Source organism: Bison bison, unplaced genomic scaffold, assembly GCF_000754665.1.
Source record: "Bison bison bison isolate TAMUID 2011002044 unplaced genomic scaffold, Bison_UMD1.0 scf7180017864286, whole genome shotgun sequence".
Classification (NCBI taxonomy): domain Eukaryota; kingdom Metazoa; phylum Chordata; class Mammalia; order Artiodactyla; family Bovidae; genus Bison; species Bison bison.
The window spans coordinates 1,764,840-1,781,390 of NW_011494858.1; the positions used below are offsets into that span (position 1 = coordinate 1,764,840).

At 44.7% G+C, this 16,551-nt stretch overlaps 1 protein-coding gene across 1 annotated transcript in view; it reads right to left on the reverse strand.

Moving 5' to 3' along the window:
• Positions 1 to 16,551, reverse strand: part of FHOD3 (formin homology 2 domain containing 3) — a 469,739-nt gene that overhangs the window by 395,285 nt on the left and 57,903 nt on the right. The gene's annotated exons all lie outside the window — the stretch shown is intronic.

Sequence of the window (16,551 nt, forward strand, 5' to 3'; positions counted from 1 at the left end):
CAGGAGGCCCAGAGATGGAGATCCCCCCAACACCCCTCCCCTGCAGTCCCTGCTCCCTGGGCCCGCACCCTCTCTCCGGATGGCCAGGTCCCTTGGCTACTCAGATGTCTGTGTTTTGCCCAGAGGAGAGGTCTGGGAGTGGGCACCCTGCCCCACCCGCTCCACAGCTCAGGGTGGGACTGCACTGGCCAGGGATCAGGCAGTCCCCTGACATGGCCCTGGGAGCCGTGCTATGACCACTAGTCAAGTGCTGGCCTGAAAGCTGCAACTTGACCTCTGGGAGCTTCCCTCTTCCCATGCTAAACCCACCTCTCTGGGGAGCTGCAGAAGTTCAAGAGAATGCTTGAGAACCCCCACCCAGGCCCATCCCATAGCATGTGCCCAAGGAATGGGGGTGTGGAAGGGGCTGCACTGCGACCTTCATTGTTATCATGACAGGCCGCCAGCTGGGGCCCCTGGCTCCTCCCCCTAGTCCAGCACACGGCTGGCACCAGGGACTGGCTGGGGAGGAGATGACACAGGTAGATGAGTGGTTGGTGGCTTCAGGTAAGGACGGGCTCCCCTCACACTGTCCCACGGTGTCCTTAGCCCTCCTTAGTACTGTTGCTACCTACGGCTCTGAAACTCACTCTGCTACATATAATGATGTTAGTCATGCATGATCTTCCCTTACTAAGAGTCCTTTGCACTCTCCAGAAGATAGAAGAGAGTAACAGAAAGAGATGGACATTTTGAGGTCAAAAGGATGCAGTTTACAATCTCCACTAGTAACAAAACTTTGATGCCAATTCTCAATGAAAAGTAACTTCTTGGTCTTCAAACAGGAATGACTCATTCATGAAGGCTGCCACGTGCAGCTGCTGTGACCATGGACCTCCATGTAGCTACTCCCGTGTGTGATCTACAAAGGCACCTCAAGGACTTGGTCACCCTCCTGCCATGTCCTGTTCGTCTCTCCAGAAACTATGTGCAAGGGGAGGCAGACCTGTTGGTTTCAATATGCTCTGCTGAAAATTGTAAAACCAGAAGTACTCTATCGAAACTTTGAACTCTTCTGTAAACTTTGCTTCTGAAACAGTTTTAAACATTTTTTTAAAAGTAAATCTTGGGCTTCCCTGGTGGTCCAGTTGTTAAGAATCTCCCTTGCACTGCAAGGGATGCTGGTTCGATTCCTAGTCTGGAGGATCCCACATGCCACAGAGCAACTAAGCCTGTGCACCACAAATACTGAGTCCGTGGCTCTACAGCCCACAAGCTACAACTACTGAGCTCACACGCTGCAGCTGTTGAAGCCCATGTGCCTAGAACTGGGCTGTGCAACATAAGAAGACTCCACAGTGAGAAGCCTGCGTAGCGCAACAAGAGTAGACCCCACTCGCCGCAACCAGAGAAAGCCCGCACACGGCAATGAAAACCCAGCACAGCCTAAAGTAAAGTAAATAAATCTTTTTAAAAATTTAAATCTTAAAATGATACAGATAAGTTCATAGAGACAAAAAAGAAGATCAGAGGCTCCAGGGGTTGGAGAGAGGGGGGAATGGGAAGGTACTGCTTAATGGTTAACAGAGTTTCTATTTGGAAAGATGAAAAAGCCTTGGAAATAGCAATGGTGGTGGTCCAAAAATTTGAACGCAACTAACGCTTCTGAATTGTACACTTCAGATGGTGAAAATGGTAAATTTTATGTTCTATGTATTTTACCACAGCAAAAAAATTTAATTATATGTAGGATGTGGTGAGTTCTGGAGAAGGAAGCACATATTTTGGCCATGGATAAAATATATAAATGTAGCCACCCAACGTTACGGGTGTGGTGACGCCTGACAAAAGAAGGGCTGGTGTGGGACCATCAGTCTTGAGTCCACAAGCAACTCGCCATCCACAAGGAAAGCAGCCCTGGTCATCTCGGGCCTGCCACGCAAGGTTCGAGGCTCTGGTCAGCAGGCCTGGCCTCAGAGCACAGTCCACAGAACACCTGGAACCATGGTCCGAGGGTTCCAGGCAGACCGTGCCACGCTTCCTACTGGTTTCATTACCGGAGACGTGAAGGAAGCTTCTGGAGAGGCCCCCGTCTCACAAGGCTCTGAGCACACGCTCTGGGGGTGGAGCCGAACATGTGCGTCCCTGGGACGTCAGCACGCTGCCTCTGGGCAGGAAGAACGTTGCCAGGGACTCTCGTTACCAAGACACCTTATCCTAAGGTGGTCTTCAAACACAACCTGGCAACAACTTTTCACTTACATTAGAAAATAATTAAAGAGTCGACCTTTTTGAGAAGTTTCTGACGAAGACTGCTGAAAACTAGAGTGTCTGAGTTCTGTGACTGTGTTTCCCGGAGAGGTGCAGGCCTCTGGCTCTGGCCCTGCCCGTCGTGGGCTCATCCATCGTGTCCCTCACTGAACAAGGTTCTCCTGCACCCACGGAACACAGTGGACCAGTCAGGCTCCAGGGACCCCTCACCAGTGACGTGTCTGGGACACATATTCCATGGAGATATGCCACCAAGCAGATGAGAAAATGTTCATATCATTCTTTCTTTTTTACATATTCACTCTTTATACTCTTTTCACAAACTTTTGAACCTCATCAATACTTTTTTCCCTAATATATATAGTTTATTGAAATATAGATGACTTACAATGTTTCAGGTACAACAAAATGATTCAGTTATACATATACATATATATCATTTTTGAAATTATTTTCCATTATTGGTCATTATAAGATACTGACTATAGTTCCCTGTGCTATACAGTAAACTTCTGTTGCTTATGGCATATCTATTTTTTAATTAGAAGTCTAGCATTCTTAGTTAGAATGCTACTAATGCAGTACTTTGGCCACCTCATGTGAAGAGTTGATTCATTGGAAAAGATTCTGATGCTGGGAGGGATTGGGGGCAGGAGGAGAAGGGGACAACAGAGGATGAGATGGCTGGATGGCATCACTGACTCAATGGACGTGAGTTTGAGTGAACTCTGGGAGTTGGTGATGGACAGGGAGGCCTGGCGTGCTGTGATTCATGGGGTCGCAAAGAGTGGGACATGACTGAGCGACTGAACTGAACTGAATGCATACTTAGTTCCTACTAAGTAAAACAAGTGGAATCAAAATGTCATAAATTTTTTAGCTAGGCAAAAATTCAGTTTTTTAAATTATATACATTATACGTATTATTTATAATTTACATATATATTTATATAAAACCCCAAAAGCTTTTCTTCTATGCTTGATAAAGGCTTGAGAAAGCACATCAGAAAAAAAAGAGATGGAGAAACTGAAAAATATAAACTAAATTAAAAAAAAAAAATTTTTAAAGAAATAAAATAAAATAAAAGCCAAAAAAAAAAATGAAATGGGAGCATTAAATATGAAACATAAAAAGTGAAACAAACTAGATAAAAGTAAAAGATCATCATATAGTCCAGATGTTTTTAAACATGACTGCTCATTAGAAACATATCTGGAGCTCTGGAGGAAAAAAAAGCAATACCTGGGCATTTGTATTTTTCAAAAAATTTCAAGACACTTCTGAATGCATCTGGATTTTTAAAAGTGATTACAGGTTTTTCTATTAAATCACAATTTTGGTGATAAAGAATTCTATTATTTTTCTATTGACCAGTCTTGATATAAAGTGAGGAAGAGTTACATAATCACATAAATTTATCAGTTTATCTTAATGTTATACAATAGTGATTTTTTTTTTCCTAATCAAAACAGAAAGTCTGAAATGACTGCAGCAAAAGGTATTCCGACTTTCAAAAAAATATTTTAGAAGAAAATTCTTCTATCTTAAGTTTTGCTTTAGCGGGAATAAATTCACCTGGACAACACCTCTCCAGAATTACACTGACTTTCACATGGAGCAAATGTCAAGATAGGCTTCTAAGACATATCAATACATTTCCCAGCTGTTTAAGAATGTCTGGTTTTAGTCTTTATCATCCATCAATCATCCTGAGTTGAAATTATGTGCCCTTAAGCAACATTTCTGTTTCTTTAAGAATGGTATCACCCTTTCCCCTTAGATTGATCCATATTTCCACAAATTTGAGTTTAATTTTAAATACTAGAACTGGTTTTTCTTTTCTTGGTAAGTAGCTTCATCTTGCATTGCTCTTCAAATGAGTGTGTAAACACACACACACAAAAGCCCTTGTACAGAGTTCCTCATCACAGCTGTTCTGAAAGTGCTAAAGAAAGGGCGCTGGGTTTGAACAGCTTTTCTGTCCCCTCTCCAACCATCCCCCCTAAGGCAGTGGCTCTGAGCACTATTAACAATACCCCCTTGCCGCCCACATGAAGTCGGGGGTCGGGGTGGCAGCACTGTCCTGGTTATAATTAGGCAAGCCCAGAGCACGCTTTATACAAAGGGCTCGAATCCTCCACAGCTCCAATGATCCATTCGTCACCCTGCAGATGGACCATCAGGGCAGTCTCTGTTTTAAGAGTGTGTGGATGGGGGTGAAGAAGAGAGGCCAATGGAGCAGGGGCTACTCAAAGGGAAAGAGTCAGCAAGCAGGCCAACCTCCCAGGCCCAATATGGGGGTTGTGTTTTAGAATCAGAGGCACGAGAGTGCCAAATAGCACTGAAACAAGAGTGCTCTCATTTTGAGAAGAGGAATCAAAATCTTGGTTCATTTCTCCTTCTAAAAACTAACACCTGCAGCATTCTACAGGGCCACTCAGCCCACATTATAAAGATAAATCCACAGGGGTAACTGCTCTATTTTATGCTCCAAACATTTTAATTGTAGGCACTCTATATCATACCATAAAAAAACTAAAAACAAAAAAAGTAAATACAGGAAACAAATAGTAAATAAAATGAAAAAACTCTGAAAGATAAGAACAAGGAGGCAAGACCCTGGTGTGCTTTAAGAACTAGAATTCTATGACTACATATCCTTCAGCTTAGTTTCAAATATAGAGAAATATGAAATCAATTGATTCCCTCACTCAGAATCACATAATATTAAGTAAATGTTACCCTTTGATGAGTTGTTGCTGTTGTTCAGCTGCTAAGTCATGTCTGACTCTTGTGACCCCATAGAGAGCAGCACGCCAGGTTCCTCTGTCTTCCACTATCTCCCAGAGTTTGCTCAAACTCATGGCCATTGAATCAGTTATTCTATCTAACCATCTCATCCTCTGCAATCTCTTTTATCTTTTGCCTTCAATTCTTCCCAGCATCTAGGTATTTTCCAATGAGTAGACTCTTTGCATCAGGTGGCCAAAGTATCGAAAATTCAGCATCAGTCATTCCGATGAATATTCAGGGTTGATTTCCTTTAGGATTGACTGGTTTGATCTCCTTGCAGTCCAAGAGACTCTCAAGAGTCTTCTCCAACACCAAAGTTCAAAAGTATCAATTCGTCAGTGCTCAGCCTTCTTTATGGTCCAACTCTCATATCCATACATGACTACTGGAAAAACTATAGCTTTGACTAAACAGACCTTTGTTGGCAAAGTGATGTCTCTGCTTTTTAATATGCTGTGTAGGTTTTCCATAGCTTTCCTTCCAAGAAATGAGCATCTTTTAATTTTATGACTGGGCAGTCACCATCTGCAGTGATTTTGGAGCCCAAGAAAATAAACTCTGTCGCTGTTTTCACTTTTTCTCCACCTATTTCCCATGAGGTGATGGGACTGGATGCCATGATCTTAATTTTTTGAATGTTGAGTTTTAAGCCAACTTTTTCATTCTCTTCTTTCACCCTCATCAAGAAGCTCTTTTGTTCCTCTTCACTTTCTGCCCTTAGAGTAAGATCACCTGTATATCTGAGGTTGCTGATATTTCTCGCAGTAATTATGATTCCAGCTTGTGATTCATCCAGCCTGGCATTTCACATGATGTACTCCACATGTAAGTTAAATAAGCAGGGTGACAAAATATAGCCTTGTCATACTCCTTTCCCAATTTTGAACCAGTCAGTTGTTCCATGTCCAGTTCTAACTGCTGCTTCCTGACCTGCATACATGTTTAATGATTTAATAACTTCCTTTATAACAGATCCCATGCTATCAAAAGCACTTGAGAAGTGAAATTTAAAACATATTTATTAATTCATTAAAAATGTGTGAGACAGTAGCATTGACATATATGCATATATATACACACTACCATGTGTAAAACCGGTAACTAGTGGGAAGCTGCTGTGACACAGGGAGCTCAGCTTGATGCTCTGTAATGTCCTACAGGGGTGGGCTAGTGGGGGGATGGCAGGAGGGAGGGTCAACAGGGAGGGATATATGTATGCATGTGACTGACTCATATTGTTGTAGAGCAGAAACTAATACAGTATTATACAGCAATTATCCTCCGATCAAAAATAAATAAACCTTTTCAACAAACGGTGCTATAACTGGATATCGATAAGTTAAGCTGAACCCCTGCCTCACACCATATATTGTACAAAGACTAACTCAAAAATGGATCAAAGACCTAGATATCAGAGGTAGAGGTACGTTTTCTTCTAAGAGGAAAACCTAGATATGAACCTTTATGAGTTTGAGTTAGGCAATGAGATCTTACACACGATACCAAAATCACTGGGGGAAAAACAAAGTAAATTAGATGTCATCAAAATACGAAAAGTTGTACTTAAATGCACAATATCGAGAAAGTGAAAAGGTAATCCACAGAGAGGGAGAAAATACTTGTAAATCATATCTGATAAAGGACTTATATCCAGGATATACAAAGAATTCTTACAACGTAAGAATTAAAAAGCCAAATAACCAATTCTTTAAAGGCCAAGGATTTGAAAAACTTTTCTTCAAAAACAATTATGTCCAATAAGCAGTTAAAGAGATGCCAACATGATTAACCATAAGGGAAATACTAATCAAAATCACCCACTAAAATGACAATAATCAGAGACAGACAATAACAAATGTTACCAAGAATGTGGAAAAACTGAAACCCTCATACATTCCTGGTGGGAATGTAAAACAATACAGCTGCTTCAGAAAACAGTTTCACAGTTTCTTAAAATGTTAAACATGGACTTATCACATGATCTAATAATTCCTGTCTAGATATATATACCCAAGAGAAATGAAAACACATGACCACACAAAAACCTGCACACGAATGTTCACAGCAGCATTATTTGTAAGAGCCAAAAAGTCAAAACAGCTCAAATGTCCATCAGCTGATGAACAAACAAGATGTATTAATAGTATGTCTATACAATGGAAAATTACTCAACCACAGCAAGGAATGAAGTGCTGAGTAAACTTTGAAAGCATTATGCTAAGTGAGAGAAGCCAAATACAAAAGACCACAAACTCTATGTATGTATGCCTCTATTTATAATGAAGTCACTAGAACAGGCAAATCAATTGAGACAGAAAGGAGGTGAGAGGTTGCCAGGACTGGGGAGGTGAGTGGGGCATGAAGGGGGACTGCTAATGGATATGAAGTTTCTTTTTAGGGTGATGAAATGTCCTAAAATTGTGGTTACACAATCTGTCATACTAATGATTACTGAATTTCATACTCTGAGTGAATTGTGTAGTATGTGGGTTACTGTTCATTAAGCCTCTCTTTTAAAAAAAAAAAAAGATGTAAGAGGCTATACTTTGGGTAGGCTCACAGCTCTGTGGCTGGGGTGAGGGTGGGGCTCCTGGGTAACGTCCCTTCCCTTCCCTCTGATCAAGCCCTTTCTCACGAGCACTGCTGCTCTGACTGCTTTCTCCATCAGCAGTGAGTGGAACTGACAGAAGCCTTCTGGGCAGAGAGGACATTTCGCTTTGAAGTTTGAGTGCGAGTAGGACAATCCACCACCAAGTCACTTCCACTCAGAGTGGAAGAGCAATGCCTCTTTCTCAGGCCGCCTCCACAGCTGTTGGAGCAGACCCAGCTCACCGCACCAGCAGAGCTCCGGGACAAACACCCAAGCTTTGGGTTTTTTCCTAGCAGCCAGGAACTTGCTGGAGACTGACTACAAACTACCACGTCTTTAATCACTCACTCAATCAACAACTTACTGAGCACCTACTGCATCCTGGGCCCTGAAATGGACGCACTGCTTGGCACCAAGAGCACAAAGATGAGACACAAGGTCAAGGAGCACTGAGCCCAGGAGAAGAGAAGGCAAGTCCAGGATAACTCACAGGGGTCCCTGGGAACACACATGTGGGGGCACCCAGAAAGACAGATGAAATAAGAAGGTCTGCTGGATGAGCAAGCTCTGCTTTGAACAGGGAAAGACAACTGGGGCCAACCAGTGTGGAAGGAGGGGAGCAGGCGTGATGCCAGTGAGGCGGATGCAGAGTTTTGTAGTCTCTTGTGTTGTCATCAGTTCTCCTGTCTAGGATGTCAAGCGTGCATGCTTCAGACTTCATTCGTCTGCACCCTGGAAAGCAGGGGCTAAAGGTGGTGAGCTGACCCCTCGGCCACACTCGAGGAAGAGCTCCTCTCAAGGTTCCCCATGGTCGCTGGAGGATGCCAGTCCTGGTATCTTCTCCCAGGAAAGGAAGGAATTCTCTAGGCAGCAAGGCTCAGCTCTGTAAGAAGCACTGGACCAAGGCCCTGCTTTTAACTGGCTGTGTCCCTGGACTCAGTCACTGCATCTCTGGCCTGGCTCCCCAGCAGGCACAATGAGCAGAGTCCCAGGAGCCCCTCCCAGCAGTAACAATGACCAGGTCAACTTATCTGCCTTGTGACCACTTGCCTGAGTCTCTTTACTTAGACAGCCCATTAGTGAGTCCCTTTAACAGCAGGGTCATGAGGCCTGCCTTTCCCAAAGACACAATCCACTACACACTGTGGGCTTGGCTCCTGGGTTCTAGACGGCTTCCGTCTTCCTCATGAAGGACAGCCCCCAGCCCTGGCCAGATCCCTATATCTCTACCCTTGGCGCCTTCCTGACAACTCCTTGGCCGTGTTGGTGCTCATCCCTGGCAATCCAACCCTAGCTCCAGGTAACTACTGGCACGATGTCCTGGGTATGAGCCAATGTGTGCTGTTCTTGAGCTCCGATCATTCCCTGATGAGGCCCCTGTCTGCCAAGAAGTCTCTGGAAAGCATCTTCCCACTTGGTGCCAACAGAGTTCCCTTCCCCAGTGTCCTCCATGCCCTTCACTCCTCGTTTTCAGCAACTCTCAGCTGCCCTGTAACACCTGTGAGCCCTGCCCACACCACTCCCACCTAGAAGCAAGAGGCTTGCTCTTTCTCAGACACCCTTCTTTGGGCAGACATGACCACCCACAGAGCAGGCCCTGCCCTGCACATCCTGCCAACAGAGACAGAGTATCACCAGGCCAAGGTGGACGTTCTCCTTAGTGACCAGGACCATCTTTAAGATTCCGCATGTATATGGCCCAATTTCTGCACACCATTCAGCTTTTGCTTTTCCTCTGCCATTGACCATTAGAGAAGGAAATGGCAACCCACTCCAGGATTCTTGCCTAGGAAATCCCATGGACAGAGGAGCCTGGCGGGCTACAGTCCATGAGGTCACAGAGGGTCAGACACAACTGAGTGACAGAACCACCGCAGTTGACCATAATAATAAGCAAGTAAATTTGCTGTCATTGATTTTAAAGGTTAGTAAATGGACAGGACAGAGAATTACCCTGGAGAAGGGTAACCCTCAGGGGCTCTACAAAAGGCGGTCCTCGGGGTTGCAGGGGCCCCTCTCCACAGGAATGTGAGCAGCCCAGGCCTCATCCTCACCCACCTGACATCTGCTTCCCTCATAAGATATATAAATAAAGGACTGTGCTGCTTAAAAATATATATATTTGACCTAAGTGAAGTTAGACAGAGACAAATATCACATATCACTTAAATCTGGAATCTAAAAAAAATGACACAAATGAAGTATTTACAAAACAGAAATAGACTCACAGACTCAGGTTACCACAAGGGAAGGGACTAAATTTATACCAAAGGAGTAAATTAGGAGTTTGGGATTAACAGATACACACTACTATATATAAAATAGGTAAACAGCAAGGACCAACTGTATAGCACCGGGAGCTATACTCAATTACCTTGTGATAATCTATAATGAAAAGAATCTTTAAAAAGGGTGGATATGTATGTATGCATAACATTCGCTTTGCTGGACGCTGCTGTACACCTGTACAGACACAACACTGTAGACCAACTCCACTTCAATTTTGAAAACACATTTGACATCACAGATCACATACCAGCCTCCGTTCAGCACACAGCAACCCGACAGGGAAAGTACCATTATTCTCACCATTTCACAGATGAGGACGCTGAGGGACAGAAGGTAAGTAGGATGTTCAAGCTCCCAGCCGACAAGCAGCAGAGCCAGGATTCAAGTCCAGGCCATCTGCCTGCAGAGTCGACACTGACTCCTACTCTTCATTGGATATGAATTAGTATTGGGTGTCTGCAAAGCTCAAAGCAGAGTCTCGTGATGTAACTTATGGAGAGGACGTGGCTTTGGATTCCGGTAGACCTCAATTCAAATTCTTGCTCTCCCACTTAAAACCTGTGTCTGACTTTAGCAGTCCATGAATCTTTTTAAGCCTCAGTTTTCTTATCTGTAAGATGGAGATGACAACACCTTTTTTGCAAGCCTGTTAGACTTGAATTAGACTGAAATAATGAGCGTGAGGCTCCTAACACAGTCCCGATGTGTGACTAGAGCATCAGGGCTGTTACTATTAACACATCATTATTGCTCATGAGCTCAGACAACAGGGAGAACACTCGTGAGGGAATGCAACTTAGGGAGGATCAATGAACTAGTGGAGACTTGGAGCAAAAGGAGAATCTGTAAAGTAGTAATTCTTAATCCGGCTGAACACAGGAATCACCCAGAAAGCCTTACAAAAGCAGCTTGGGTCTGCCTCCATCTGCTTTTTCAAAAACCTCCATAGGGCCTTCCTGGTGGCTCAGTGGTAAACAATCCACCTGCCAATGCAGGAGACACAGGATCCATCCCTGATCTGGGAAGATCCCACATGCCGAGGAGCAACTAAGCCCATGCACCGCGACTACTGAAGCCCATGGCCCTAGAGCCCAAGCTCCTCAACAGGAGAAGTCACCGCAGTGAGAAGCCTGTGCACACGACAGCTAGAGAGCAGCTCCCGCTTGCTGCAATTAGAGAAAAGCCCACGCAGCAATGAAGACTCAGCCAAAAATAAATAAATTTTTAAAAACCTCCACAGGTGACTCTGGACCATGCTCCTGCACAATCAGGGAAGAGGAACAAGGACATTCCTGGGAAAAGGAAGACAAAGGGTAGATAGAGAGGGGCAGGGAAAGCAGAGGACGGCAGAGCATCCTTATATGTGATGCAGTCAGATCACACATTTCACTCAGATCACTGCCCCTGAGGGCCTCTATGTGCAAAGCCCTGGACTCATACATGACCTCATCCCTCAGCAGGGATGTTTACATGTTTACAGGTGGATGGGGTGGGTGGGTGTGTGGGTGATGTGACAAAGCAGCTTGAGAACCCAAGGGTGGTCAGATCACATCCCCTGAGGGACCATTAGGGACCACCATTAACATACAACCTCCTCCGACAGCCCTTCCTCTTTATGAACTCAGGGAAGTGATTTATAGGCTATTCTGACTCTTGAGCTACCAGCCAGAATATACGTAATGAACTCCAAAAGTCCCTAATAATACTCCAAAAATAAGAGCACTCAGTCCCAGTGGGCAGCTGATTTCAGGTAAAAGGCAATCAGATCAAACTCATTCATTCCACAATGAGATGGACTGGCAGACTAGATGGGAGACAACTTTCAAAAACAGAATTTGCTAATCAGACCATCCCTCCTCTCAGGGTCAGGTGTAAGAGGAATCCGAATCCTTCTCTTACCACCACCCACCTCTAATGCTATGTCGGAGGGTCCCACCATTCTCACCCCCACACGTGTCCAAACCTGTGTTTTCAAGCACACAGAGAGACTCTCGGAAAGGAAACTCTTGCAAAGGTGTAATATTTAGCTCTCACAAACATGAAAATAATAAGCAAGGCAGGGGGACTGCTGAGCTTGTGAGCTGTCCTTCTGAGAGCATAAATCCACATTTCTGGGGCACACCATGTACCCAGTACGTAAGTCAGTAAGTCCACGAACAGTGGGGATGCTGCTACCTACCATGTACAGCAGACATGGGACCCAGGGCCAGCCCATGAACACTTCACAGAAGCCAGCACTCATCTCCCATTGCCTCTAAATGCAGGTGCCATCTTGCTTTAAAAACCAGACAAGAGCCACAATATGAACTTGTTTAGTCCCTAAGTCATGTCCAACTCTTTGTGACCCCGTGGACTGTAGCCTGCCAGGCTTCTCTGTCCATGGAATTCTCCAGACACAAATACTGGAGTGGGTTGCCATTTCCTTCTCCAGGGAATCTTTCTGATTCAGGGGTCAAGTCCACGTCTCCTACATTGGCAGGCAGATTCTTTACCACTGAACCACCAGGGAAGCTCACAATATAACTCAGTGCTGATCAAAGTTCCCACTCCTGAAATCTGCAATGCGACCATTATCAAGAACCTACTATGCGCTTAGTTAGCAATGCTGTGCACAGACCCCTGCACAGCTGCTTCAACTTCTGGAGCCCACAGGCAAATAAGACATACAGCACCGTGTTTTAAATAGAAACTGCCTCGCTTCATTTAACCAACAAAGAGGGAGAAGAGGGAAAATAATTATTATGCAATTCCCAGCATCATGAACCTTACAGCCACAAGCAGGAGTTATTCTTCCATACAGACAGGAAGCACATCTGTTCCATATTTTGACACATTCACAGTCATCTAAAAATGTCCTCACAGCTGGCTCCTTGGGAACCTTATGCAGATGTATTCTTTGCTCCTCCCGAGTTCTAGAATACTGGTCCTGAGCTTTATTCCTCTTGGAGTTTCGATTATCTTATTTTTACCTGCATTCTATTTATTCAAAAGATGTCACACATTCAAATAATGTAGGCAAAACACATAAAACTTTACAATTTAAATTGTATCCTGCAGTCACTGCATTTCATGCTATCAATTTGGCTCCTAGCATAACAACCCCCTCCAACCACCACCACCAAAGCAGAGAGGACAAGAGAGAGGAACATCTCCAGAGCTTTAAAAACATGTTTTGATTTTTGAACTAAATTCTTCTGCAAATTAAGAGTTTTTGCCTTAAAATATAACGAGACAAAATGGTGGAATCTGAGCCTCCAGATCATTGCCCTTTAACAACCCGGTTCTGTGGGTTCTATTTGACCCATTTCACAGATGCACACATAAAGGGCTGGGGTAAGAGCTACTAAATGGCAGCGCCAGGAATTAAACCCTAAACTTCCAACACCATGTTCATTTCCTGATCTACTTGCTGGAATCTAATATGTTAAAAAAAAATAAGTAATAAAACAGGGCTTCTCTGGTGGCTCAGATAGTAAAGAATCCACCTGCAATGCAGGAGACCTAGGTTCTATCCCTGGGTCGGAAAGATTCCCTGGAGAAGGGAAATAAAACAGTAAAGACTTCATAAAAGCAGGAAAATTAAACAGCACATCAATGCATCATCATTCAATAATGCATTAATTTGACATCACAGTATTAACATATAATTCCTTATATGTAATGATTAGTTTTCTTAAACATTCAGAAGACTAAGATCATGGCATCCAGTCCCATCTGCTGCTGCTGCTGCTAAGTTGCTTCAGTCATGTCTGACTCTGTGCAACCCCATAGACGGCAGCCCACCAGGCTCCCCTCTCCCTGGGATTCTCCAGGCAAGAACATTGGAGTGGGTTGCCATTTCCTTCTCCAATGCATCAAAGTGAAAAGTGAAAGTGAAGTCACTTAGTCGTGTCAGACTCCTAGTGACCCCATGGACCGCAGCCCACCAGGCCCCTCCGTCCATGGGATTTTCAAGGCAAGAGTACTGTAGTGGGTTGCCATTGCCTTCTCCATCCAGTCCCATCATTTCATGGCAAACAGATGGGGAAACAGTGGAAACAGTGAGATATTTTATTTTCTTGGGCTCCAAAATCACTGCAGATGGTGACTGTAGCCATGAAATTAAAAGACACTTGCTCCTTGGAAGAAAAGTTATGACCAACCTAGACAGTATATTAAAAAGCAGAGACATTATTTTGCCAACAACAGTCCATCTAGTCAAAGCTATGGTTTTTCCAGTAGTCATGTATGGATGTGAGAGTTGGACCATAAAGAAAGCTGAGCACTGAAGAATTGACACTTTCGAACTGTGGTGTTGGAGAATACTCTTGGGAGTCCCTTGGACTGCAAGGAGATCCAACCAGTCCATCCTAAAGGAAATCAGTCCTGAATATTCATTGGAAATACTGATGCTGAAGCTGAAGCTCCAATACTTTGACCACCTGATGCAAAGAACTGACTCACTGGAAAAGACCATGATGCTGGGAAAGATTGAAGGCAGGAGGAGAAGGGGATGACAGAGGATGAGATGGTTGGATGGCACCACGACTAATGGATGATGAGTCTGAGTAGGCTCCAGGAGTTGGTGATGGACAAGGAAGCCTGGTGTGCTGCAGTCCATGGGGTCGCAAAGAGTTGGACGCCACTGAGCAACTGAAATGAACTGAATGATTAGTAACTGGAAGGACTGAAAAAATTCTACACAAAAGCTACACGATTAGAATAGCAAGGATGGTGCCCTCAGCTCTGAGAGTGGGCGGGACAGCACTGTGAACGTGTAAGGACTCAGCTTGCCCTGGGGTCACACCATCGGCACCCTCCTAGCCACCGCGATGGGTGCATGAGAATCCCAGGAGTTGACGACTCAGGTCTTGGCCTCACCTAGAAACCTGGCAGAGAAGTAGGATCTCAGGCCCTGCCCAGACCTACCAAATCCACGTGCCCAGGTGCTGCAAAAGCACACTGAAGGCTGAGAAACTGCCCTGCAGGCATCTGGGGCCAGGTCGGGGAGGGCCACATGATACACAACCCTCGACCTTTTGCTGCATCAGCTGCCTTGCCAAGTCTTGGTGCATCTGTCTCATTTAATTCTCCCAGCCACCCTATAAGGCAAGCACTATGATCCCTCACTTACAGACGAGGAAGTGGAGACCTGGGGAGGTTAAGTGAGGTCACAGAGCAGTAAGAGGCCAGGGCCACGGACCAACGCCAGGCCCAGAGCTGCTGCCTGTGTTCCAGGAGGTGTGTCACCAACCCCCTCGGCAGACGACCCTTAGCACCTGCCTGAGCGCGGGCTGCTCTCCAGAGGGCTCAGTAGGAGGCAGGACAGCTCAGGAGGTGGGGGAGGCCCAGGATGGGGGCCGGCGCTGCCCAGACTTCCCAGGGGCAGCCTGGAGGTAGGGGGCCGGAAGCTACTTACCTGGGAAGCTGCCTCTGCATGGAGGGGATAATGAAACCACCTGCTAATGAGGCAGAAATGTGATCCACAAGCCGAGCACTTAGTGCAGGCGGAACGCAGAGCAAGGGCTCAGCTACAGTAACCCCGAGGGTTCTGGGATGTGAGTAAGCACCCTTGAGAATCACGTGGGGAAACTTTTAAAGGACAAACTGCCCAGACCTCACCCCCAGGAAGTCAAACCCCACTGGGCTGCAGAGCGGTCCAGACACTATTTCTGTTTAGAAATTGCTCAGGCATCCCAATCCAGTGACCACTATTCCTATGGGAAATTAAAGTGTCTTTGACTGACAGGTGCTGAGAAAACTATGGAACAATTCACAGAGTAAATTACTCTAATGAAATCTGTGGCTTGTTACAGAAAGAGACTCACAGACTTAGAGAATGAACTCATGGTTGCCTGGGGAAGGGACAGTTAGGGATTTTGGAGTGGACATGTAGACACTGCTATATTTAAAATGGATAACCAACAAGGACCTACTGTCCAGCACAGGGAACTCTGTTCAATGTTATGTACCAACCTGGATAGGAGGGGGTTTGGGGGAGAATGGATACATGTATATGTATTGCTGACTCCCTTTGCTGTTCACCTAAAACTACCACAACATTGTTTATTGGTTATACCCCAATACAAAATGTTTAGGTGTTAAAAAAATAACAAAAATTAAAAATAAGGAAAAAATTATTTTGTTGAATTAAAAAAAAAGAAATCTGTATTTTGCTAATATCTTCTTATAACATTTTAGTGTGTGTTTTTCACTAAACTCCCCAGTGTTTTTTGTAATAACTAAGTGTGAAAACTCTGGAGCATAACTTTTATTATAAAGATGAATGGGAAGACCCCTGAATGATAAATTCCACTGTGAGAGCATGAATCTGTAAAAATGCCCCGGCACACATGTGGGTTTCTAATGTTCCAAACTCAGTAGGCAGCACCAAAGGAGGACGTCGCACTCACCTTGGAGATGATCTGAGACATCCTTTTTTGTTTTTTTGATGTGGGCCATTTTTAAAGTCTTTATTGAATTTGTGATGCTCTTCCTTCCGTTTTTTACATTCTGGGTTTTGGCCCGAGACATATGGGATCTCACCTCCATGATGGAACCTGCAGCCCCTGTGTGGGAAGATGGACCTCCTGGGAAGTCCCCTGAGACATCTTTTTCTAAGGCAGGAAGAGAATCCGGGGGTGGGGGG